The sequence below is a fragment of the Pelodiscus sinensis genome, unplaced genomic scaffold (genome assembly GCF_049634645.1).
Source record: "Pelodiscus sinensis isolate JC-2024 unplaced genomic scaffold, ASM4963464v1 ctg36, whole genome shotgun sequence".
Lineage (NCBI taxonomy): Eukaryota > Metazoa > Chordata > Testudines > Trionychidae > Pelodiscus > Pelodiscus sinensis.
Genome location: NW_027465931.1, coordinates 1,965,142 through 1,989,719, shown reverse-complemented (window position 1 = coordinate 1,989,719; position 24,578 = coordinate 1,965,142).

The window sequence follows — 24,578 nt, the reverse complement described above, 5'->3', positions numbered from 1 at the left end:
TATTTACCGCCCTCAACTGGGGTCCTTTCCCAGGCACCCCTCAAATTACACCGAGCACAAAACCAGGGCTATTTACCACCCTCAACTGGGGTCCTTTCCCAGGCACCCCTCAAATTACACCGAGCACAAAACCAGGGCTATTTACCACCCTCAACTGGGGTCCTTTCCCAGGCACCCCTCAAATTACACCGAGCACAAAACCAGGGCTATTTACCACCCTCAACTGGGGTCCTTTCCCAGGCACCCCTCAAATTACACCGAGCACAAAACCAGGGCTATTTACCACCCTCAACTGGGGTCCTTTCCCAGGCACCCCTCAAATTACACCGAGCACAAAACCAGGGCTATTTACCACCCTCAACTGGGGTCCTTTCCCAGGCACCCCTCAAATTACACCGAGCACTTCAGCTGCCTCCCCGGTCAGCCGGAAGCCTCACCAGCAAAACCCCTTAGACACTTCAGCTTCCCGGTGCCATCACCAGACTTAGGCCTCCATACACAGGTGAGAGGTTACCAAAACCCACTCACCAACTCCAAACAGATCCTCCTGGTCCAAAGGACTCAGCCACAGTACCAAGCCAATTTTCACTTTAGATCTTACCCACAAGATCACGCTGGCCAATCCTTTAGAATCTAAACTCTAAAGATACATTAATGAAAGGAAGAAAATGTTGAGAGTAAGGTTGTTAATGAGAATCTTCATATATAACATCACACATGTACACACATCTCATACATAGAATCAACAGTGAACAAGCTTTCATTAGACACCTTACATGGGTTCCTTTGCACGAAATGTTGCTGTGCCTCAGTTTCCCTTCCCACACAGCATATCAATTTTGGAATGCCCCTTCTCAGGTGAGAAGCTCCAACACTAATTACAAGTATTAACAGTGAAATACCAGGGTCCCAAAGCTTTTGAACATGCAGTGTGTCCTTGGGTACATCTTGTAACAGTTTCCAGGGTTTTGGTACAAAATCATGCACAGTGGACATCATTACCATTCTTAGTAACAGCAGTACAGTGGTTATGCAAGTTAACATAAGCAGTAGGAACACATCCACCCCAACTGTACATTGACAATTCTGGCTTTTTACATTTAAGAAGTTGCAACCTTCCTGGGCAAACACAAGTCTTGCCCCTCCCCCATGCCCTGTGGGTTTAGGTTGTGAACGTCCTCCCACACAGACATAGGCCTGGCTGGGTGTGGCTCCCCTGCTCACAATGGCTATGGAATTCCTTTGCTCCTCACAGGATCTCTCTATCCCCAAGTCACTTTTACCCCCCTCAGGCACAGCAACCTGCTGGCCAGCCTCACCATAAGGATCCTCTTCCTTATGGCTTTCTGCAAGCAAAAGCTCATCTTCCCCTGGCTCTACAGCAGCATCACCCTGCTGAACCACCACCAACTCCTCCTGCGATCCCTCTATCCCCTGAACAGGCAGGTCTTCACACAACCCCCCTTCAGGAAAACACACAGACTCCTCTGGGGAAAGATCAGAGACCTCCCCCTCCTCCTTCTGGGCTTCAGCTGCCCCCAGAGCTAAATCTGGGCCCACAGCACTCTCCTCAGCCAATCCAGGCTGACAGGCACCTCCTGTAGACAAACTGGGAAGAAACCCTTCCCCCACATGCATACCCCCCTCCTCAGCAGCCAAACTGCCAGGCTCCACACACAGAGGCTGCTCACACTGAACACCCTCCAGAATTTGATCTTTTTCCCCAACTAAACTTTCACTCTGGCCAGCCACCCCAGACTGCACCAGAGGGACACTTTCCTGAAATAGGGCAGGGAGAGCCCAAAAATCTGACCAAAAATCTGACACTAGCCTCTCCTCTGAGGCTCCAGGCAGACGTGTAGAGGCCTCACTCATAGACACACAACTATCTCCCTCAGGCAACCATTGAGGAAAACTTTTACCTGGTTTCCCATAGGCCTGACTAGCCACAGACAACTTCCCAGATTCACCTTTACCCCCTTCCCAAACCTCATGCATGTTCTGGGGCTGGGTTAAGGTATCTGCCTGATTAGACATACTATTCATGCCATAATCACACCCCATCCCCACATGGTTCTCCACTGAACCCCCCTGAGGATACAGTCTCTGTGGTTTTTCCACTCCCTTGACCTGGAGTTTCCTGGGATATTGAACAGGGACTGGAACATTCATGGGAGCAGGATGGTCAGTTGATGGGGCCTTCGCTTTAGCAATCCTCTCCTGTGTTTCCACTTCTATTTGCCTGGTCTCGGCCTTTATTTCCGCTAGTCTTGCCTGTGCGGCTGCTAGCCTCGCCTGTGCTGCTGCTAGCCTCTCCAGATGTTCTTGCTGGGCACGCTTCTCCTCGGCCTCATGTTGTGCACGCCTGTCTTCGGCCTCTCGTGCACGCCTGTCTTCGGCCTCTCGTTGTGCACGCCTGTCCTCGGCCTCTCGTGCACGCCTGTTTTCGGCCTCTCGTGCACGCCTGTCCTCCAGCTGTAGGAAAAACTCCATCTCCTTGTCAGTTAGAGGCCTGCCGATCTTACAGGCAACTTCCCATGTAGAAGGCATTGGTGAGGGGGGAGAAGCGCTGCTATACATTGCTCCTGCCCTCTCCTTGGGGAATGAATCTGTCCTGGAGTTGGACATCCTGTCTTAACTAGCCTAGCTATCCAGTTGTCCCAAAAGCTAACAAAAAAACAAACTGTTTGGGTAGGTCTGTGTCTGGCTAAAGGTCTGCCCCTCCCTGAGGCAGCCCAGCAACAAAAGAAAAAACAAAAGGAAAAACTGCAAAGCTTGCAACTCAAAAGAAACTTGTGCCCTTTTAAAAATCCTGGGTTCTCCAAATAATCCCACCGCTATGCCACCATGTCATGGCTCCTTCCCCACTCTGGCATGATAAATGCAGAAGTGGGGGCCAGCAAGTGTACCCCAAAGCCTTATCTACCAGGCTTTGGTATAAAACTTCCCCCAAGATCTTAAAAACCCTAGATCTTGGGAATAAAACTTCCGCTGCCACCACCCAAATGTTGCTAAAGAAACCAGGGGAAAGATCATTTGGGAAATCTTCCCCCTAAAACAAAAATCAGGGCACACCATTAACCACTGCCAGGTTAATAAAAGAAAAGAAAGAACTTTTATTATTACAACAATATTCTGGTTGCAAGTATAATGACTAGAGAGGAAGGTAACAAAATATACTCATGGAGAAACTCCATGGGCCTAGAACTTAGTTACAAAGAAAAGCCAAAACATCTTTTAGGCAGTGCCAGATCTCAGATCCCATACCCAATCCATAACACAATAAAACCTAACGAAACTACCTAAACTTTACCCTACTTACAGAAAATGAAGAATGGTGTCTTGGAGAGAGAGAGACATGCTTGTCCCTCTCTGTAGCTGCAGAGAACTCTCTCAGAGAGACAAAAGGAGAAAGGGAAAAAAACCCAAATTCCTTTGTCCCAGTTTGAAAAGTCCCACCTACATTCTTATTGGTCTCTCCACCTGGCTAGGTGTAGTTAACCCCTTAATCCCCAGGCTGCTGGCTAACCCTCATAATCATGACACTAGCGTAATGGCAAGGCCCCTATGAAGTCATTCAGCAAGTGGGCCCAGTCAACTATGAGATCAAACTCCCCGACCAGCGAAAGGGGGCCCAAATCTATCATGTGAACTTGTTAAAAGAATGGAAAGAACGAGAAGGCCTCATGGTCAGCTTGCAAAGGTTGGAGCCGGAATTGGGACCCTGGGGCGGCGATATCGAAGACGTCGGGACGGAGGCGGCCCTGGAAGTGGGACTGACAGAGCCCCAGAAGGAGGGGATGAGGAACCTGCTGCGGGAGTTTGTAGCCGTACTGTCAACCCAGCCGGGGAAAACGATGGTGGGCTACCACCATATCCAGACTTCGCCCGGACAGAAGGTTCGAGAGCCGCTCCGACCATTACCATGAAAGATGTGGGACCCAGTGCGAGATGAGGTAAACAAGATGTTACGGATGGGGGTCATACAAGAATCCAGGAGCGGCTGGCGAAGCCCCATTGTGCTCGTCCCCAAGCGGGACGGGACCCTGCGATTCTGCATCGATTTTAGAAAGGTTAATGCCATCTCCCGAATGGATGCCTACCCGATGCCCTGGGTAGAGGAGTTACTGGAGAGGCTGGGGCGGGCGCAGTTTCTGTCAACATTAGATCTGACCAAAGGACATTGGCAGATCCCACTCACACCCGCGTCGCAGGCGAAGACCGCCTTCGCCACCCCGTCAGGACTATACCACTTCCTCATGATGCCCTTTGGGTTGAATGGAGCGGCGGCCACCTTCCAGAGGGTAATGGACAAGGTGCTGAGAAACCACCAGGCATACGCCGCCGCCTACATTGATGATATTATTATCTTTAGCGTATCATGGGAAGAACATCTAAACCACGTCCGAGCCGTTCTCCAGGCATTAGAGGAGGCGCGGCTGACAGCTAACCCTAGCAAATGCACATTCGGCCAAGCAGAGGTGACGTACCTGGGGTATGTGGTAGGAAGGGGCTGCCTGAAACCACAAGTGAACAAGGTGGAAGCGGTACAGAAGTACCGGGCACCGTCCACAAAGAAGCAAGTGTGGCAGTTCATGGGCTTGGCTGGATACTACCGCAGGTTCATCCCGCAGTTCGCCACGAGGGTGGCCCCCCTAACAGACCTAACGAGAAAGGGCTACCCGGAAAAGGTGAAGTGGATGGCGCAACGCGAGGAGGCGTTCCAGCAGCTAAAACAGAGCCTGGTCACAGCACCAGTATTGACGCAGCCGGACTTTACCAAACCCTTCATTGTACAGACAGACGCATCAAATATAGGGTTGGGGGCAGTCTTAGCCCAAGAACAAGGAGGAGGCGATAGGCCCATTATATACCTGAGCCGCAAACTACTGCCACGAGAGCAACGCTATTCCACCATAGAAAAGGAAGCCCTGGCCATTAGGTGGGCCGTAGAAGCATTGAGATACTACCTCCTGGGCAATACATTCCTCTTAGTGACAGACCATGCACCATTAACATGGATGCATAACATGAGAGAAGCTAATCCCCGTATAATGAGATGGTACCTGTTTTTGCAGCAGTATTCGTTTAAAATAGCGCACCGGGCGGGACGGGAACATACTAACGTAGACTTTCTGTCCAGGTGCGCGGAGCGGGAGGAGGCAGGGGAGGAGACAAAAGAAACCAGGGGGGAGGGGTGTGACGGGGGGACTCACCCCCGCACTCTCGGCCCCGCACCCCGTGCGGCTGATCAGCTGGCGCTGGGAGTCTGGCGCGGCACGACGGCACAGGCGGAGGAGCCGGGGGAAACCAGCGCGGCCGGCGCGCATGCGCAGGGCGGCCCGGGTTATAGCCGGCGGGTGCTAGGACCCCGGGGCGGCAGGGCGGCCCACGGAGGGGCGAGCCGGACGCCGAGTGGGGAATTCAAAAGGGCGGCCGGAGGAACAGGAGAGGAGCGGGAGGACTGGGGAGAGCAGGGGAGTTTCTGCTCGCAGTCTCCTCCGCAGGGCACGCAAGGGACTCCGCAGGAGGCAGTGCGGTACCCAGAGCCAGGCTCCCAGCACCCAAGGCGGACGGCTGGACCAGTGAGGAGCGGGACGGAATGGAGCGGTCCCGGGCCGGTGGCGGTTGCCGGGCGGACAGTTGGGGGATGGCAGCCCCGCAATCCGGGAGACGACCAGAGTGGACAGCGAAGTAGCGAGCTCGGTGGGAGCCGACAGCAGAGAGAGGACCGTGGGAGCGGAGAGGTAGAGGCCGGGAACAGGGGCAGCTCAGGACCCATCGCGGCAAGGGCCCACGAACTGGGGGTGCCCCAGGACCAGTGAACGACCGACCCAGCTACAAAGAGAAACTTCCTTGTAGTTAACCTGACCAACATCGCCTATCTATTGCTTTGGAGTGTGATTCTGAGACCAGACATATAAGAGTGTGACCTAAACTGTTGTGTCATGTTGCTGTTCAGTGGCTGCTGTGTTCCACCCCAGAGTGGGCTGCATTTCAGTGGGGGAGGGGACAGCATCTGTAAATCCGTTCCCTACCTCACAGGGATCTTTTAGGTTTAAAACTAACTAGTGTCACACAGCAATTTGTGATCTTTATTTGTAGGTTTCTACAAGGGTATTTCTACACAGCAGTATTATTTTGGAATAACTAATGTTATTCCGAAATAACATAGTGCACGTCTACTCTACAAGCCTTTATTTCAAAATACTGTCAAACTGGAGGACTTCTTCCTCTGACTCCTGTAACCCTCATTGTGCGTGCGAGGAGTAAGGGAAGTTGGAGGAAGAGTGTTCTTCCTTTGAATTCCTGCTGTGTAGACAGAGCCAAAAGCTGAGTTACGCTAGTTCAACTTCAACTACGCAATTGACATAGCTAAGTTGTGTAGCTTATTCTGAATTTAGCCCTGCTCTGTAGACGTACCTTAAAAGTGCTAACTATCTCCACTAGCCATACTATTATACAAGTGCTTAATCCCTCTGAGTTGACTCAGTGTTAGTGCACCCCCTCCTGGCAGGCCATAGCATAGCAGCTCTTGAGCAGCCCCTGCTGATAGTCACATCCGTCACACAGTGGTCTGCTCTTGCAAGGTCACCTCTTAGTTCTACTCCTTCAATGGAAACAGAGTCCAACAGATAATCTGCTGTCCTGTAACCCACACCCCTACTGGCTGTGCTGTACTGTCCTTGTTCAGGTGCCACTATGCACTAAACTCTAGGGCTGTGTCTACACTGGCAAGTTATTCCGGAAAATCAGTCACTTTTCCGGAAAAACTTGCCAGCTGTCTACACTGGCCGCTTGAATTTCCGGAAAAGCACTGACGATCTCATGTAAAATCATCAGTGCTTTTCCGGAAAAACTATGCTGCTCCCGTTTGGGCAAAAGTCTTTTTCCGGAAAACTGTTCCGGAAAAGGGCCAGTGTAGACAGCTGTAAAGGGGGGGGGACACATCCACCCCCTCCCTAGTCCCGAAAGGTTTGTGGGGTAGGGCGCGCCCACGTTCAATCCACGGAGGGGCTCCCCGCTACCCCTTGCCCCTTTACTCTCGGCTAATAGGGCGTAGTAGGGTTCCCTTATGCCGGGGTCGCCCCGTTATGGCTGGAACCCTCCTACTTAGACCCTGGGGCCCTCCAAACTCCCAGTCCCCGCGGTCTGCCAAGTCCAGCTCCCCCTGGTCCGGTGGGCCCTCCTCCGGCGGGCTCCCCACCCTGGGGTCCCACGTCACCTGTTGGCTCCTCGGCGGTTGGGGTCAGGCCAGCTCAGGTGCGAGATCTCCCCAGCGGCCCTCGGTTCGCTCCTCCGAGCCTCGGGAGGTTGTTGGGACGCTCCTGAGTCCGTCTGCCGCGGACCTCCCAACGCAGTTCGTCGGCCGCTCCCGTGGCCTCCACGCCCCCTCCTCGGCGTCTCCTGCCCCAGTCTTCCGCCGGCGGCGGCTGTCTTCCGCCCGCGGGTAGGCCCCCCCCCCCAGGTGTGCCGGCGCCGCATTTAAAAGCGGACGCCGGCTTGCTGCGCATGCGCGGCAATACAGCCGGCGCTCCTCCGGCTCTCTGCTCACAGTGCGAGCTGCCGGCGCTTCTGGGTCCGGCGCTAGTGACGGGGCCAGCCCGTCACAACAGCACAGTACTGTTTTCCGCAAAAAAGCCCCGAGCGCGAAAATGACGATCGGGGCTTTTTTGCGGAAAAGCGCGTCTAGATTGGCAGGACGCTTTTCCGGAAATACATTTAACGGAAAACTTTTTCCGTTAAAAGCATTTCCGGAAAATCATGCCAGTGTAGACGTAGCCTGGTAGTTCCAGGTTTGATTCTGCCTGTCAGTGTTACACTTCCACAAACCTTTCATCCTTTACTCAGAGTTTAAATTAGCCTTGCTCATGAGGTCAGTGGCTTTGTGACATCTGCCTACTGGCTAGTAGGGGAACCCAGGCCCTCTCTCCACACTGGGCCCTCTCTCCCCAGGCTTCCTCCTCACCCCATAAGAATCCTTCAGCTCCCCACAGGTCTCTCCACTCTGACACCCAGGAAGCCATTGCAGAGTTGTTCTTCCCTCTTTCACCACAACCACCAGTTCAGTCCAAATGCCCCTTCAGCTTTATCACCATTGCCTCGGACTGCCTCCTAGGCCAGGACAACTCACCTCTGGCCCCAGGCTTCACTGTTTGTACACTTCTTTCTGTCTTAAGGTTTTCTGCTTCTGGCTTTAGCCAAAGACAAAAAGCTCACAGGTTACCTCCACCCCAGCTCTCCTCCCTGCCTTCTTCCCACTACCCTATGCTCCTTCCTTTAGAAAGAACCAGCTCTCCCCAGCCAGGTGTGAACATCAATTGTGCCTTCCCTTCTTTGCTCTAAGGAATTGCTGAGCCTGTCCTCTATCTCTGAACTCACGGAGAAAGGATCCCCCCACTTTTTTGGGGTGGGGCTGGGGCATGGGGCAGAGTTGAGAGCCATTCATACTGAGTAAGTCAGTCAAAATGTGGAATTCCCCTTCTGCAGGAAATTCTGAGATTGCAAAATTCGATTTCATCCAGCGTCAGGACAAAAATGTTAGCAGCTCAGAATTTTTGTGAAACAAAATATACCAAAAAGGTTTCATATTGACCTTGTTGAAATGTTTCATATTGACTGGATCATTTCAACTTTTATACACTATGTTATACACCTAAAAGTAAAATGATGAAGTTAAAACAAAATATTTCAATAATTTTCTGCAAAAATTGTCATGAAATTGATACCTTCCTGCAAAACTTTTCAGTTTTGTGGAATCAACATTTCTCAGTGGAAATCTGTTCCTTTGGAAAATGCATGACCTGCTTTATGCTGAATTTGTGATTATGCCATAATTGTTTATGCTGTCTGACTGGGTATTTTAGTTGTCTGCCCAATACTTCTGCAATAATATTTTCAAGTTTTGTATCTACTTCTATATTGCATTTAGACTACTGACAACAGGTGTGACACAGAACCCCCCATGCTTTATTAAATTGACTTATGGCTATAATAATGCATAACTCAAAGATGCTTTGGACAAATTGCCTCATGTAACCTGTCAATTTTAATGTCTCAGTCCGCTAGGTCTGTTTCTCTTATTTTGGTGTGTGTATCATTCTTGTGTGTAAAGTTAGATTTATGGAGTATGAAATGCTTTATGGTTTTGGAGCCCCTCCTGTTCACTAGCCCAGCATGATGTTATTCAACATAGGGGAAGCCTTGTGACTTTTTACACAACTCTGGGGCTGTGTCTACATTGGCCCCTATTCCGTAATAGGGATGCAAATGTAGCACTTTGGAATAGGCAAATCCACGGGGGATTTAAATATCCCCCGCGGCATTTGCATTAACATGGCTGCTGCTTTTTTCCGGCTTGTAGATAAGCCGGAGAAAAGCGCCAGTCTGGACGCGATCCTCCGGAAAATAAGCCCTTTTCCGGAGGATCTCTTATTCCTACTTTCAAGTGTGGGAGACTAGGCCTGAGGCTCCTTAGGCTATGTCTACTCTACGCACTTATTTCAAAATAATAACCCTCAAAATAACTATTTTGAAATAGCGCATCCACACTACAAGTCCCCATTGAAATAGTGCAGCGCTATATCAAAATAGCACATCCATGCCGGTTGGAGGCTGAATTGCATTTAAAGCCCCCCGGAAGCACTCCGGGTAGGGCATGAGGACAGCAGTCACTTCCTGGAGCTGCTGCCTGAGGCTAGCTGAGTCTTGTGCTTAAAGGGGCTCCCCTCTACAGCTGTGTCTCACACTCCTCTTCTCTATTGCCTACCTCCTTCTGGCCCTGGGACACCAGTTCCGACTGGTTGGACCAGCTCATCATGGAGCAGTGGGATGACAAGCAGGGGCTCCAGAACTTCCACATGAGGAAGGCCACCTTCCTGGAGCTCTGTGGGTGGCTCACCTCTGCCCTCCAGCGATGGGACACTGGCATGAGACCTGCCATCCCCCTCAGGAAGTGCATCACCATCACACTATGGAAGCTTGCCACACCAGACAGCTAACCACTCCATTGGGAATCAGTTCAGTGTGGGGAGATTGACTGTTAGGGCCATGCTCATGCAGGTATGACACTTACTATTTTACTAGGAGGGTGGTGAAGCACTGGAATGAATACATCTTCTTCTCCTACTGCCCCTAGGCTGGAATGCCACTTTCATAATATGTTACACTGACAGTGTTGTTTGATGCGTATTCAGCAGGGGATGTGTCTAATGTTGAAGTGTTCTTTTCCTATAGGTCAATGTATCATTGCTCTCAACTTATTATCATACTAGCTGGAGTTAACCGGCGTTGCTCGGGAAACTGGAGGAACAAAATGTAGAAAAACGGTAGTCCATTTTTTTTTTGAATGGTAGAAAAGTTGCACTGATTTCTATAGGGATTAAAATATAGGTCCACGTCATCCCCGCGGGCAACCCCAGGTGGAGGGGAGGTTACATGCGGGAGGGTGCCCCAGCTCGCGCCCGGGGCTGCAGGTACCGGGGTGGAGCAGAGTGGTTGCCCAAGCCATTGTGTGCATGGGGGTCGGGGCACTGCGTGCTGGCGCCAGGGGGGGGGGGGCCCTTATGTAACCTCGCGGGCAGGAGGGGGTGAGTCCCGGACAGCGCTGGGGGCTGCAGGCTGCAGGCACAGGACCTAGGGTGGGCGGGGCAGCCCCTGCAGCGCAGTACGGTGGATTACTTTTTTATTTTGACAGCTTGAGCTCGGGCCCAATCGGGTCCAAAAGTACCTGAAAACCTTTCCTCCAGGAGAAGGTTATCCCATGCAAAGTTTGGTTGTGGTAGCTCTTATAGGCTGTGTCTAGACTGGCAAGTTTTTCCGCAAAATCATCTGCTTTTGCAGAAAAACTTGCCAGCTGTCTACACTGTCCACTTGAATTTGCGCAAGAACAGTGATGATCTCATGTAAGATTGTCAGTGTTCTTGCGGAAATACTATGCTGCTCCCGTTCGGGCAAAAGCCCTCTTGCGCATATCATTTGCGCAAGAGGGCCAGTGTAAACAGCACAGTACTGTTTTGCGCAAAAACGCCCCGATGGCTAAAATGGCGATCGGGGCTTTTTTGCGCAAAAGCGCGTCGAGATTGGCCACGGACGCTTTTCCGTGCCAATCTAGATGCTCTTTTCTGAAAACTTTTCCGTTAAAAGCATTTCCGGAAAATCATGCCAGTCTAGACGTAGCCATAGTGTCATAGTGTCCAAGGGTATGTCTACACTACAGCGCTAATTCGAACTAACTTAGTTCGAATTAGTTAATTCGAACTAAGCTAATTCGAACTAACGGATCCAGACTAAAAAACTATTTTGAATTAGCGTTTTGCTAATTCGAACTAGCATGTCCACACAGAGTGGACCCTGAACCGGGGTTAAGGATGGCCGGAAGCAGTGCCGGCAGGGCATCAGATGAGGAGTTAGAGCGTGGAGCTGCTGTCTCAGGCTAGCCGAGGGCTGTGCTTAAAGGGTCCCGACCCCCACCCCGGACAGACAGTTCTCAGGGGTGCCCCGCTTGCAAAGCAGTCCTGGCTTGGATTGCCCGGAGTACCCACACTGGGCACATCACAGCACTCGGCCATCAGCCCGGCTGCACTTGCCGCAGGCTGCCATCTGGGGAGAGGGGACAATTGGGGGGCTTCAGGAGAGCTTCCACCCCCAGAAGCCCACAGAGCCAGCCCAGTCATCCCCATCAGTGGCTCGTACCCCATTCCTCCCTCACCTCCTTCCACTTACCCTTCCCTAGCCCCTCTTCTTGATGTACAAAATAAAGATAACATTTCTTCCAACATTGACTCTGTCTTTATTGAACAAAACTGGGGGAGACTGGGAAAAGGAGGTGGGAGAGGGGAAGAGAGAGGGTGGGAGAGGGGAGGGCAACTACAATGATCAGGGGTTGGGAACAGGTCCCATATGAAGAGAGGCTAAAGAGACTGGGACTTTTCAGCTTAGAAAAGAGGAGATGGAGGGGGGATATGATAGAGGTCTATAAAAGCACGAGTGGGGTGGAGAGGGTGCATACAGAAAAGTTCTTCATTAGTTCCCATAATAGAAGGACTAGAGGACACCAAAGGAAAGGAATGGGTAGCAGGCTTCAACCTAGTAACAGAAAGTTGTTCTTCACAAAGCAAAGAGTCAACCTGTGGAACTCCTTGCTGCAGGAGGCTGTGAAGGCTACAACTAGAACAGAGTTTAAAGGGAAGTGAGATCAAGTCATGGAGGTTGGGTCCATGGAGTAGTCTTAGCCAGGGGGTAGGAGTGGTGTCCCTGCCCAAAGTTTGTGGAAGGCTGGAGAGGGATGGCACAAGACAAATGGCTTGGTCACTGTCTTTGGTCCATCCCCTCCAGGGTCCCTAGGGTTGGCTGCTGTCGGCAGACAGGCTACTGGGCTAGATGGACCTTTGGTCTGACCCAGTACGGCCATTGTAAGCTCAGAGCTCAGGGTCGGGGGTCTCAGTGGACCACCTTGATTTTCATGCACACCTGCTCCTGGGTGGCCAGGCTGGCAGCTCTCCTGCCCTAGACGGCCACTTTCCTGTGCCTAGTGCAGAGATCGTGGATGAGGTCCACGATGTCTGCACTAGACCAGGCGGGTGCCTGCCTCTTGCGGTCCCGGGCAAGCTCCCGGGAGCCGCCAGCCTGGTCCCGGGAAGAGGGGGTGGGCTGGGGGGCATTGGGTGGCTGGCTCGAGCCGTGCCAGGTGCAGGGTCTTCTGGTTGGGTGCTGGCAGGCTTGCACCTGGCACGGACACCGTAGCCAGCCCGTGCCCCTTTAAGAGGTCCGGGGCCGGGAGAGGGGCAGACGAGTTTCCCTGGTGTTGGCCAGAGTGGCCACCAGGGAAAGCTCGGGAGGGCTAGCCTCCCACTAGTTCGAATTAAGGGGCTACACAGCCCTTAATTCAAACTAGTAAGTTCGAACTAGGCTTAGTCCTCGTGGAATGAGGTTTACCTAGTTCGAACTAAGCGCTCCGCTAGTTTGAATTAACTTTGTAGTGTAGACATACCCTAGGATAGTAGCGCCACTGATTGCCACTGGCATTCCCAATCCTTTATCCCTGCAGGGCAGTGGTAGTGCCTGGTGTAGTCAAGAAGTAGCATTAGGCCTTTCATTATAAACAGACACCCCTTTTATTAGTACAGTTGCTCCTGTGGCTAAGATTTTGGGTGTCCAGTCCCTATTAAAATTGAGGGAAATTGGACATCAAGCCGAACTCTGTTATATACCACAATAATGCCTATAGTACCATAGTGATAGAAATGTAGCCGTGTTAGTCTGGGGTAGCTGAAGCAAAATGCAGGACAATGTAGCACTTTAAAGACTAACAAGATGGTTTAGTAGATGATGAGCTTTCGTGGGCCAGACCCACTTCCTCAGGTTTTTTTGATCTGAGGAAGTGGGTCTGGCCCACGAAAGCTCATCATCTAATAAACCATCTTGTTAGTCTTTAAAGTGCTACATTGTCCTGCATTTTGCCTATAGTACCAGGCACTGAAGAAATGTCAGACCCAGATCTTCAAACATGTTTCAGCGCCTAATCCCCAGTGATTCCAATGGGTGTTAAGCACCTTTGAATTGCAGTCCCAAAAGAGTTTCCAGTCTAAACAAATGACAGATAGAGGTTTGAACAGGTGGGAAAGCAAGACACAGATAATGTTGCTGAATTGTGACAGACTGACAGACTGCACATCAGCAAGCTCTACAGAGTAATGCATATAACAGTAAAAGGCACTTGGAATAGGTGATCTTCCAGAAAACACCAGGAAGTGTTTCCAGAAAACACCATCCTAGCCAGAAAACACCAGGAAGTGTTTCCAGAAAACACCATCCTAGCCACCATGGATGTAGAGGCTCTCTACACAAACATCCCACATGCAGATGGAGTACAAGCTGTCAGGAACAGTATTCCTGATGATGCCACAGCACAACTGGTGGCTGAACTCTGTGAATTTATCCTCACACACAACTATTTCAGATTTGGTGACAACATATACCTCCAGACCAGTGGCACTGCTATGGGCACCCGCATGGCCCCACAATATGCCAACATTTTTATGGCTGACCTGGAACAACGCTTCCTCAGCTCTCGTCCACTTACACCCCTTCTCTACCTACGCTACATCGATGACATCTTCATCATCTGGACCCATGGGAAGGAGACTCTGGAAGAATTTCACCATGATTTCAACAGCTTCCACCCCACCATCAACCTCAGCATGGACCAATCTACACGGGAGGTCCATTTCCTGGACACCATGATACAAATAAGTGACGGTCATATCAATACCACCCTATACAGAAAACCTACCGACCGCTATGCTTACCTGCATGCCTCCAGTTTCCATCCCGGACACACCACACGATCCATTGTTTACAGCCAAGCACTGAGGTACAACCGCATATGCTCCAACCCCTCAGACAGAGACCTACACCTACAAGACCTTCAACAAGCATTCTGTAAACTGCGATACCCACACGAGGAAGTGAGGAGACAGATTGACAGAGCCAGACGTGTACCCAGAAGCCTCCTGCTACGGGACAAGCCCAAGAAAGAAACCAACAGAACACCACTGGCCATCACCTACAGTCCTCAGCTAAAACCTCTCCAACGCATCATTAGTGATCTACAACCCATCCTGGACAATGATCCCTCGCTCTCACAGGCCTTGGGAGGTAGGCCGGTCCTTGCCCACAGACAACCCGCCAACCTGAAGCATATTCTCACCAGCAACTACACACCGCACCATAATAACTCGAACTCAGGAACCAATCCTTGCAACAAACCTCGGTGCCAACTCTGCCCACATATATACACCAGCAACACCATCACAGGACCTAACCAGATCAGCCATACTGTCACTGGTACATTCTCCTGCACATCCACCAACGTAATATATGCCATCATGTGCCAACAATGCCCCACTGCTATATACATCGGCCAAACAGGACAGTCCCTACGTAAAAGAATCAATGGACACAAATCTGATATTAGGAATGGCAACATACAAAAACCTGTAGGGGAACACTTCAATCTCCCTGGACACACAATTGCAGATCTAAAGGTAGCCATCCTGCAGCAAAAAAACTTCAGGACCAGACTTCAAAGAGAAACTGCTGAGCTACAGTTCATCTTTAAGTTTGACACAATCAACTCTGGATTAAACAAAGACTGTGAATGGCTCGCTAACTACAAAAGCAGCTTCTATTCTCTTGGAATTCACACCTCCAGATCAGCTGCTAGAAGTGGGCCTCATCCTCCTTGATTGGATCCACCTGGTCATCTCCAGCCTGATCCTGGCCTGCATATTTATTCCTGCCTCTGGAAATTTCCACTACATGCATCTGACGAAGTGGGTCTTTGCCCACGAAAGCTTATGCTCCTACACTTCAGTTAGTCTATAAGGTGCCACAGGACTCCTCGTCGCTTTTGCAGATTCAGACTAACACGGCTACCCCTCTGATACTTGGAATACTTATGTCCCTTTTACTGTGGGGAGTCCTGTCCCTGATCCTCGCTTTAAGGGCCGCAGTCAACATGGCTCCAGCTGGGGGGGGGGGGGGGGGGGGGGGCAGAATCCAGGGCACTCTTCAAGGTCTAGGTCCCTGGTGAAACTCACCAGGCACAGGACTCCCCACACTATTTATATTACAGTTGTTTACCGGGTGTGCACGTACTGGCCCCACGCCACTCTTAACATTCTCGTGAAACTGAAATTGAGGTCAACGTGATTTATTCCTCACTACATTCCCAGCTCAGGTGCATGGGCTGTGGCCGCTAAGGGCCATCTGGTGTTTGCGTTTGCAGGGAACAAGGAGGTAATAGGCTGTGTACTCTAAGGATGGAAACCTCCATTCCAGCCCTCTGGACTGCAGGCCATGCACATGGCTTCTTATATAACAGGCACTGGACCAGGATCTTCTGATTCCCATGCCAAAGCCTTAACAACAAAATCATCCTTTGCTGTTCCCTTTACTTATAATGTTCTGAAAATTCTCCTCTGCTGCTGAAATTTCCACTGTTGAGCTTTGCCTCAGATGATGATTTTTGGGAAAGGGGATTGTGACAAACCGCACCCCCCCCCCCCCCCCCCCCATGGACATGAATACACATAACTCAGGTACTTTGAGCAAATTATTTCATGTAACCCATCAATCTTCATGCCATGATCTGCTGGTTCTGCGTATCTTACTCTGGTGTGTGTATCATTCTTGCATGTAAAATTAGATGTATGGAGTGGGGAATACTTTACGATTGTTAAATGTGTGAATGGAAAGCCATCAAGGGAGGCTCAGTGTCTGGGCACTCATATGCAAATAGCCTTCTGTCCTTAAGGCTTAGCAGTGGTTGGTAGGGAGGGGCCAGGTGACTCCCCAGACAATAAGGGAATTCTTTAAAAAGAATAGGAAGGGAGGAGTTTTGGTCTTTTGGCTGGGCTGCACCTGGAGGAAGGAGCCAAAGGCCCCAGGGAGGGGGAGAAAGCCCCGGTTTGGAGGGGCAGCTGGAAAAGAGGTTTTAGGGTGAGTTTGAGTAAGTTTGTGCTGAGGTTTCAGTGGAGAATTAGCCAAGCGGTTTTGTTTCGTTTGATTTGTAACCTACTTTGCTCTGCCTGTTCTCACTTATCACCACTTAAACCCTACTGCTTGTGCTTCATAGAATCACTTTTACTTACTATCAAGCCCAGTGTAAGTAATTGTTACCTGGGGGGCAACCGGTGTGCACACTCCCCCTTTCATTGTTAAAGGGGGCTTACCCTTACTTAATCCTCAGGGTTTGATCCCATCTGGGGAGTGGTATCCCAGGAAGAAGGGCCCTAAAGTGCACTCTCCTTGGACCTGAAGTGGTTCGGTGTCTGTGCTGCTTCTCGGGGTGGGGTAGGGGAGCAGGGATCTCAGCTCAGGGCCTTGGCTGGGGGAGACCAGGGACCTAGCCCAGCAGTGAGAAGCCCCAGAGAGCGGGAAGGCGAGTGGAAGTGGCCGCGTCAGCACTCGAGGGGGCACCCCCGAGAGGTCATCTGTGATCGCACCCCATCGCAGAGATGGTAAAAGTTTTCTTAAAATTTCTTCAGATATTTTTGGGCTATGCAAGAGTGAGTAAAACAAGTCAATATCCCCTTCCTATTGGAAGACTATTTGAAGATGCTTTGTTTGCTTGTGTCAAGGCTGATTGATAGAATCATAGAATCCTAGGGCTGGAAGAGACCTCAGGAGGTCATTGAGTCCAGCCCCTGCTCTAGGCAGGACCAATCCCAATTAAATCAACCCGGCCAGGGCTTTGTCAAGCCGAGACTTAAACACCTCTAGGGATGGAGACTCCACTACTTCCCTAGGTAACCCATTCCAGTGCTTCACCACCCTCCTAGGGAAATAGTTTTTCCTAATATATCCAGCTTCTCATCCACTGTAACCCCCAGGTCCTTTTCTGCAGAACTGCTACTTAGCCAGTTGCTCCCCAGCCTGTAACAATACTTGGGATTCTTCCGTCCCAAGTGCAGGACTCTACACTTGTCCTTGTTGAACCTCATCAGATTTCTTGTGGCCCAATCCTTTAATCTGTCTAGGTCACTCTGGACCCTCTCCCTGCCCTCCAGCGTGTCTACCTCTCCCCCTAGCTTAGTGTCATCCACAAACTTGCTGAGGGTGCAATCCATCCCCTCATCCAGGTCATTAATAAAGATGTTGAACAAAACTGTTCCTAGAACAGATCCTTGGGGCACTCCGCTAGAAACCGACCGCCATCCTGACACCGAGCCATTGATCACTACCCGCTGGGCCCGACAGTCTAGCCAGCTTTCTATCCATCTTACAGTCCATTTATCCAATCCATACTCCCTTAACTTTCTGGCAAGAATATTGTGGGAGACCGTATCAAAAGCCTTGCTAAAGTCAAGGTATATCACAACCACTGACTTTCCCATGTCCACCGAGCCAGTTACCTCATCATAGAAGCTAATCAGATTGGTCAGGCACGACTTGCCCTTGGTGAATCAATGTTGACTATTCCTGATCACTTTCCCATCTTCCAAGGGCTTCAAAATGGATTCCTTGAGGATCCCCTCCATGATTTTTCCAGGGACTGAGGTGAGGCTGACTGGTCTGTAGTTCCCTGGATCGTCCTTCTTCCCTTTTTTGAAGATGGGCACTACATTTGCCTTTTTCCAGTCATCCGCGATCTCTCCCAATCTCCACGAGTTTTCAAAGATAATGGCCAAAGGCTCTGCAATGACATTTGCCAACTCCCTCAGTACCCTCGGATGCATTAAATCTGGACCCATGGATTTGTGTATGTTTAGCTTTTCTAAATAGTTCCTAACTTGTTCTTTCCCCACCAAGGGCTACCCCCCTCCTTCCCATACTGCATTGCCTAGTGCATTTGTCTGGGAGCTGACCTTGTCTGTAAAGACAGATGCAAAGAAATCATTGAGTACTTCAACTTTTCCCACATCATCTGTCACCATATTTGCTTTTCTTGCTGCACATCGGGATGGTTTCTTCCTGTGCCTTTAATAAGGCTTCTTTAAAGTATTGCCAGCTCTCCTGGACTCCTTTCCCCTTCATGTAAATATCCCAGGGAATCCTGCCCATCAGTTCTCTGAGGGAGTCAAAGTCTGCTTTTCTGAAGTCCAGGGTGTGTATTTTACTGCTCTTCTTTCTTCCTTTGGTCAGGATCCTGAAATCTACCATCTCATGATCACTGCTTCCCAGTTTGTCACCCACCTCTACTTCCCCTACTAGTTCCTCCCTGTTTGTGAGCAGCAGGTCAAGATGCGCGCGGCCCCTGGTCGCTTCCTTCAGCACTTGTACCAAGAAGTTATCCCCAACATTCTCCAGCAACTTCCTGGATTGTCTGTGTACTGCCGTATTGGTCTCCCAACACATGTCAGGGTGATTAAAGTCCCCCATGAGAACCAGGGCCTGCGATCTGGAAGCTTCTCTCAGTTGTCTGAAGAAAGCCTCATCTACCTCATCCACCTGATCCGGCAGGCTATAGCAAACACCAACCACAACATCATCCCTGTTGCTTCCACCTCTAAACTTAACCCATAGACTCTCAACAGTCTTTTCTCCCTCTAAATACTGGAGCTCCGAGCAATCATACTGCTCTCTTACATACAGTGCAACTCCTCCTCCTTTTCTCCCCCGCCTGTTCTTCCTGAAGAGTTTATACCCTTCCATGACAGCGCTCCAGTCATGTGAGTCATCCCACCAAGTCTCCGTTATTCCAATCAAATCATAGCCCTTTGACTGGGCCAGGGCTTCTAAATCTTCCTGTTTGTTTCCCAGGCTTCTCGCATTGGTGTACAAACACCTTAGATAACCACTTGATCACCCTGCCTTCTCCATCCGAATCCGGGGTCCTCCCTTGTTGCTCGTTCGGACTAAGGGGGATTTAAAAATGGCGGCCAGACGGGAACTTGCAAATAAAGCCCGGGATATTTAAATCCCAGGCTTCATTTGCAACGCCAGTTGCCTGATTTGCCTACCTAGCTCGAATTAACGAGCTAGTGTAGACATACCCTTTTAGCTTACAGTCTGTACGTGGTGCTTCCCTGTATCCTTCCATGCTCCACCTAACTTATACAGTAGGGCCTCTTTCTTGGCTCCCGTGTTCCTGAACCAAAGTCTTGCTTACTAGATTCTAGACCTGTTGCTGCTTTCATGTTACAGGCCTCTATTCAGGCTTGTTGACTCCATGTTACTTACCCTCAACTTACTACACCAGCTACCAGGTAACCAAACCCTAAATGGGATCAGAACCCCAAATGAATTATTTAGGTAGGCCCCCTGTAACAATGAAAGGGGGAGTGTGTACACTGATTGCTCCCCCAGGTAACAATTACTCACACTGGGCTTGTGTCAGCCGACGGTCAGGGCAGTGTGTGTGTGTGTATGTTTCCGAGAAAAGGTTTAACGTCCGTGTCTTTACTGCTAGGACCGGGGTCCCGTCGCAGAGGGTGGCCAGCAGGCCAACAGATGCCCCGTTATATAGGAAGAGCTTATTACACCTTAGATTTTAGCTGCTAGAACACAGGGGTTCCTTCGCAGCGGGCAGCCTAGGAAAGGCTGAAAAGGTGCCCCAACGGATCTTGTCACCTGGGAGTGACACAGATCCAAACGCCCAAGCTCTCCCTATGTCTGTCCCTTTGTGACCGGCTGAAGTTCTTTTAAATTGTGCTTGGTTCTGTTACAGCAACTGAAGGAGTCAGGTTAAAGCTTAAACAGTTACAGGTTTATTAAAAGACTTATAAAAGCATATGGTTACAATGGCTATTGCTCTATTTCTTAAATGCTAGCAAATATAAATATAGATTTTAAAAATGATTACAGGGAAAAGGTAAAGATAGAAAATAGAAATAATGGTACCAAAGAGTTGGCCTCCGTCGGTCAGTTGACCATGGATGACGTATCCTAGTTCTCGTCTTGGTTCGTGTCGAATTGTCTGGGACAGCGTCGGGGACAGCGTCGTTGGTGGCTGAAAAGGCCAATCCGGGACAGGCATTCTTTGCCGCAGAAGTCGCAGCTATAGGTGGTTCCCTGGCTGTTGTTGTTGCGTAACTTCCTGCGGGCTCGCTTTTCTTCTGATGCACGCATCATGTTCGTTTCGCCTGACTTGAGCTGTGTGGTCAGGGTGCCCCTCCACTTTGGGCGGTCTGCTGCGAGGTCTTCCCAGGACTGCGTGTTTATGTCGATGGCTTTCATGTCCCTCTTCACGACATCTTTAAATCGCAGGTTCGGGCGCCCTGTGGTTCTCTTCCCAGATGCCAGTTCCCCGTAGAGGATGTCCTTTGGGATCCTCCCATCCTCCATGCGGCGTACATGGCCAAGCCAACGCAGGCGACGTTGTCGGAGCATGGTGTACATGCTGGGGAGGCCGGCTCGAGTCAGAACTTCGAGGTTGGAGACTTTGTCTTGCCAGGTAATACCCAGGATGCGGCGCAGACCTCGTAGATGGAAGGCGTTCAGTCTCCGCTCTTGTCTCGCGTATGTGGTCCATGTCTCGCTCCCGTACAGCAGGGTGCTGATGACGCAGGCGTTGTACACTGCCATCTTTGTTGCGGTTGTCAGCCTGGGGTTGGTCCACACTCGGGTTGTCAGGCGGGCTAAAGTAGAGGCTGCCTTCCCGATCCTCTTGTCGAGCTCAGCGTCAAGGGAGAGATTATCGGTGATGGTGGAGCCCAAGTACGTGAACTGGTGGACGACGTCAAGCTGGTAGTCGTCTACTGTGATGGCTGGTGGAGTGACAGTGTCCTGGCTTAGGACGTTTGTTTTTTTCAAACTGATAGTCAGCCCAAAGTCTTTGCAGGCCATGGAAAAACGGCTCATCAGCGACTGTAGTTCTTCCTGGGTGTGTGTGACGACTGCTGCGTCGTCGGCAAATATCATGTCCCTGATCAGCGTCTCACGTATCTTCGTCTTGGCTTTGAGGCGAGAGAGATTGAATAGCTTGCCGTCCGATCTGGTGCGGAGGTAGATTCCTTCCGTTGCTGAGCCGAAGGCATGCTTGAGGAGCAGGGCAAAGAAGATCCCAAACAATGTGGGGACAAGAACGCAGCCTTGCTTGACGCCGCTGCTGATGCTGAAAGGCTCGGAGCAACTGCCGTTAAACTGCACTGTTCCCTTCATGTCTGTGTGGAAGGATTCAATCAAACTCTGCAGTTTTGGTGGGCAGCCGATCTTGTGAAGGATTTTGAAGAGTCCGTCTCTGCTGACCAGGTCAAAGGCTTTGGTGAGATCAATGAAGGAGACGTACAGGGGCATCTGCTGTTCTCTACACTTCTCCTGGAGTTGTCGTAGGGAGAAAATCATGTCTACGGTTGACCGTTCTGCGCGGAAACCACACTGTGACTCCGGGTAGACACATTCAGCCAGCTTCTGCAGTCGGGTCAAGATGACCTTAGCAAATACTTTGCCTACGATGCTAAGAAGGGAGATGCCTCTGTAGTTGTTGCAATCACTTCTCTCGCCCTTATTCTTGTAGAGGGTGACGATCTTAGCATCCCGCATATCCTGCGGTACGGCTCCTTCTTTCCAGCACTGACAGAGCACTTTGTGAAGAGGGTGCAGTAGGGAACACTTGCACTGTTTCAGCAGGTCTGGAGGAATCCCGTCGCTGCCGGGGGCTTTTCTTGAGGCCAGTTTATCAACAGCCTTGCTGAGCTCTTCTACTGTTGGCTCTGCATCAAGTTCTTCCATTATTGGCAGGCATTCAATGGCATCTAATGCTGCGGAGGTCACCGTATTCCGTCTGGAGTAGAGGTCAGAGTAGTGTTCCACCCATCTCCCCAACTGTTGTTGCTTGTCGGAGATTATTTCTCCAGTAGATGACTTGAGGGGTGCTGTTTTGCTCTTGGTAGGGCCCAGCGCTTTCTTGATGCCGTCGTACATGCCTCTTGTTTTCCCTGATATGGCTGCTTTCTGGATGTCGTTGCTGAGCTGCTGCCAATATTCGTTCGCACAGTGTCTGGCAACCTGTTGAGCCTTGCTCCTAGTAGCCCTGAGAATTTGTAGGTTCCTCTGGCTTGGTGACCGCTTGTATTCTGCCAGGGCGGCGCGCTTGGCTTCTATGACTGGAATCATCACAGAGGACTTTGCTTCAAACCAGTCATGCGTCTTTGTGGTCCTTTTTCCAAAGGTTGCCAGGGCAGTGCAGTGCATTATGTTCCGCAGTGTTTCCCACTTTTCCATGGCAGAGTCTCCTGTCTGTGTGGCGTCAAGTTCCTTCTCAAGCGCTTCTGCGAATTTCTGCGTCAGGTCAGGCTGCGACATCTTGCTGACGTCGATGCGAGGATTTCCTTGTTTCCTTGAACGATAAAACCTCTTCGGGTTCAGCCTGATCTTGCAGTACACTAAGGAGTGGTCTGTGTCGCAGTCAGCGCTATGATAAGAGCGTACGTGCAGGACGCAATTGATAGCTGAGCGGCGAACTAGTATAAGGTCCAACTGGTGCCAGTTTTTCGAGCGCGGATGTCGCCAGGAGACCTTATGCTGGGGCTTGGTCTGAAAGTATGAGTTGGTGATGCACAGGTTGTAGAAAGCGCAGAGCTCGAGCAGGCGTTGGCCGTTCTCGTTCATTTTGCCGACGCCAAATTTTCCGAGGCACGAAGGCCATGAGTCATTGTCCGCACCTACTCTGGCATTGAAGTCACCCAGAAGGATGAGTTGTTCCTTGTCGGGGATGCTGTTGATGACAGATGTTAGGTTCTCATAGAACCGGTCTTTAGTTTCCAATGTTGCGTTCAGAGTTGGGGCGTATACGCTGACGAGGGTGATAGGGCCCGTGGTGGTGTTGAGACGAAGGGTGAGGAGTCGTTCTGAGCCATTACTGCCTGGTTCTACCATACTCAGTAGGCTATTTTTCACCGCGAAAGCTACGCCATGCTGTCTGGGCTCGTCTGGGGCCTTTCCCTGCCAGTAGAAGGTGTAGTCTTTTTCTTTCAGAATGCCTGAGTCTGCCAGTCGTGTTTCCTGTAGGGCAGCGATGTCTACGTTCAGCCTCAGAAGTTCGTTGTTGATGACTGCTGTCTTTCGTAGGTCGTCAATGTCCCATACGTCTTCGGATAGGCCCGTCAACATTGTACGGACATTCCAACATCCCAGTTTAAGAGGTGGTCTCTTTCTCAGTGTTTTGTTGCCTGGTGCGATGGTTGCAGCCTGCCGTTCGGAATATTCCTAATCCCCATGCACCCAGTGAGGAAAGCAGACTGTGGCGGGGCAGTACCTGACTGTCTGGGGGCTGCCCAGCTTGAGGCGGGCGGTAACTGCCCAGTGAGACCCGAAGATCCCTCCCACCGTCGGGAACAACCCCTGGCGCCATGCTCTACGCCAATTGAGCTGTGGCTTATAACCGGTAAACTGTTGCTCCCCGTGTTGTTTCCGCGCTAGTAGCGCTAGCGAGGCTGGAGTGTCCTCTCCAGGGTTGCGAGATATGTTGGTAGTCGGATACTAGCCAGGGCGATGTAATATGGAGGAACAGGCTATTGCCCACGTAGCGGGTCCCCCCTCTCCACGTCGTCGATGGATCCAAAGGAACAGCAGGGCTGCTACAGTTTGGCATCGGCGCCGTCGCAGGAGTTGCCAGAGCGAGGCTGCAAGCAGCGTCGAACTGTCTTAGGGACTCCGACTCCGGATTTTTCCTCGAGGTTTACTCCTGAAGCCTTTTCCATGGAAGAATATAGCCGCAAGGCAGCGGAGGTTTAAAATCAGGGTTTTCCTTCCCCTAGATGAACTGCCTTCTAGGCTGACGAGTATCATCTCCCCGAAGCAACTGGTTATAAGGCGCCAGTGACCCGCCTGCGCCCCTTCTCCTGTCAGTTAAAACAGTTCCGCCGGGTTTACAAGCTAAACCGCACGTGAAGGCCAGGAGCTGGACTTGGTACCAAGTGACAGCTTAATCTTTAAAGAGCTCTAACACTATGTGTATATATACTTAAACAAAGGACCACATCCAGGTACAATTTTTACCCCCTTCTGTGCCTCTCGACTCCAGCGTGTCAGGCCAGGGCCGGTCTCTCAATTCCTAGGAAAGACGAATACGAGGTGGGCGTCCCCTTGGAACCTCGGGAGATCAAACACCTAACCCGACCAGCAGATAGATG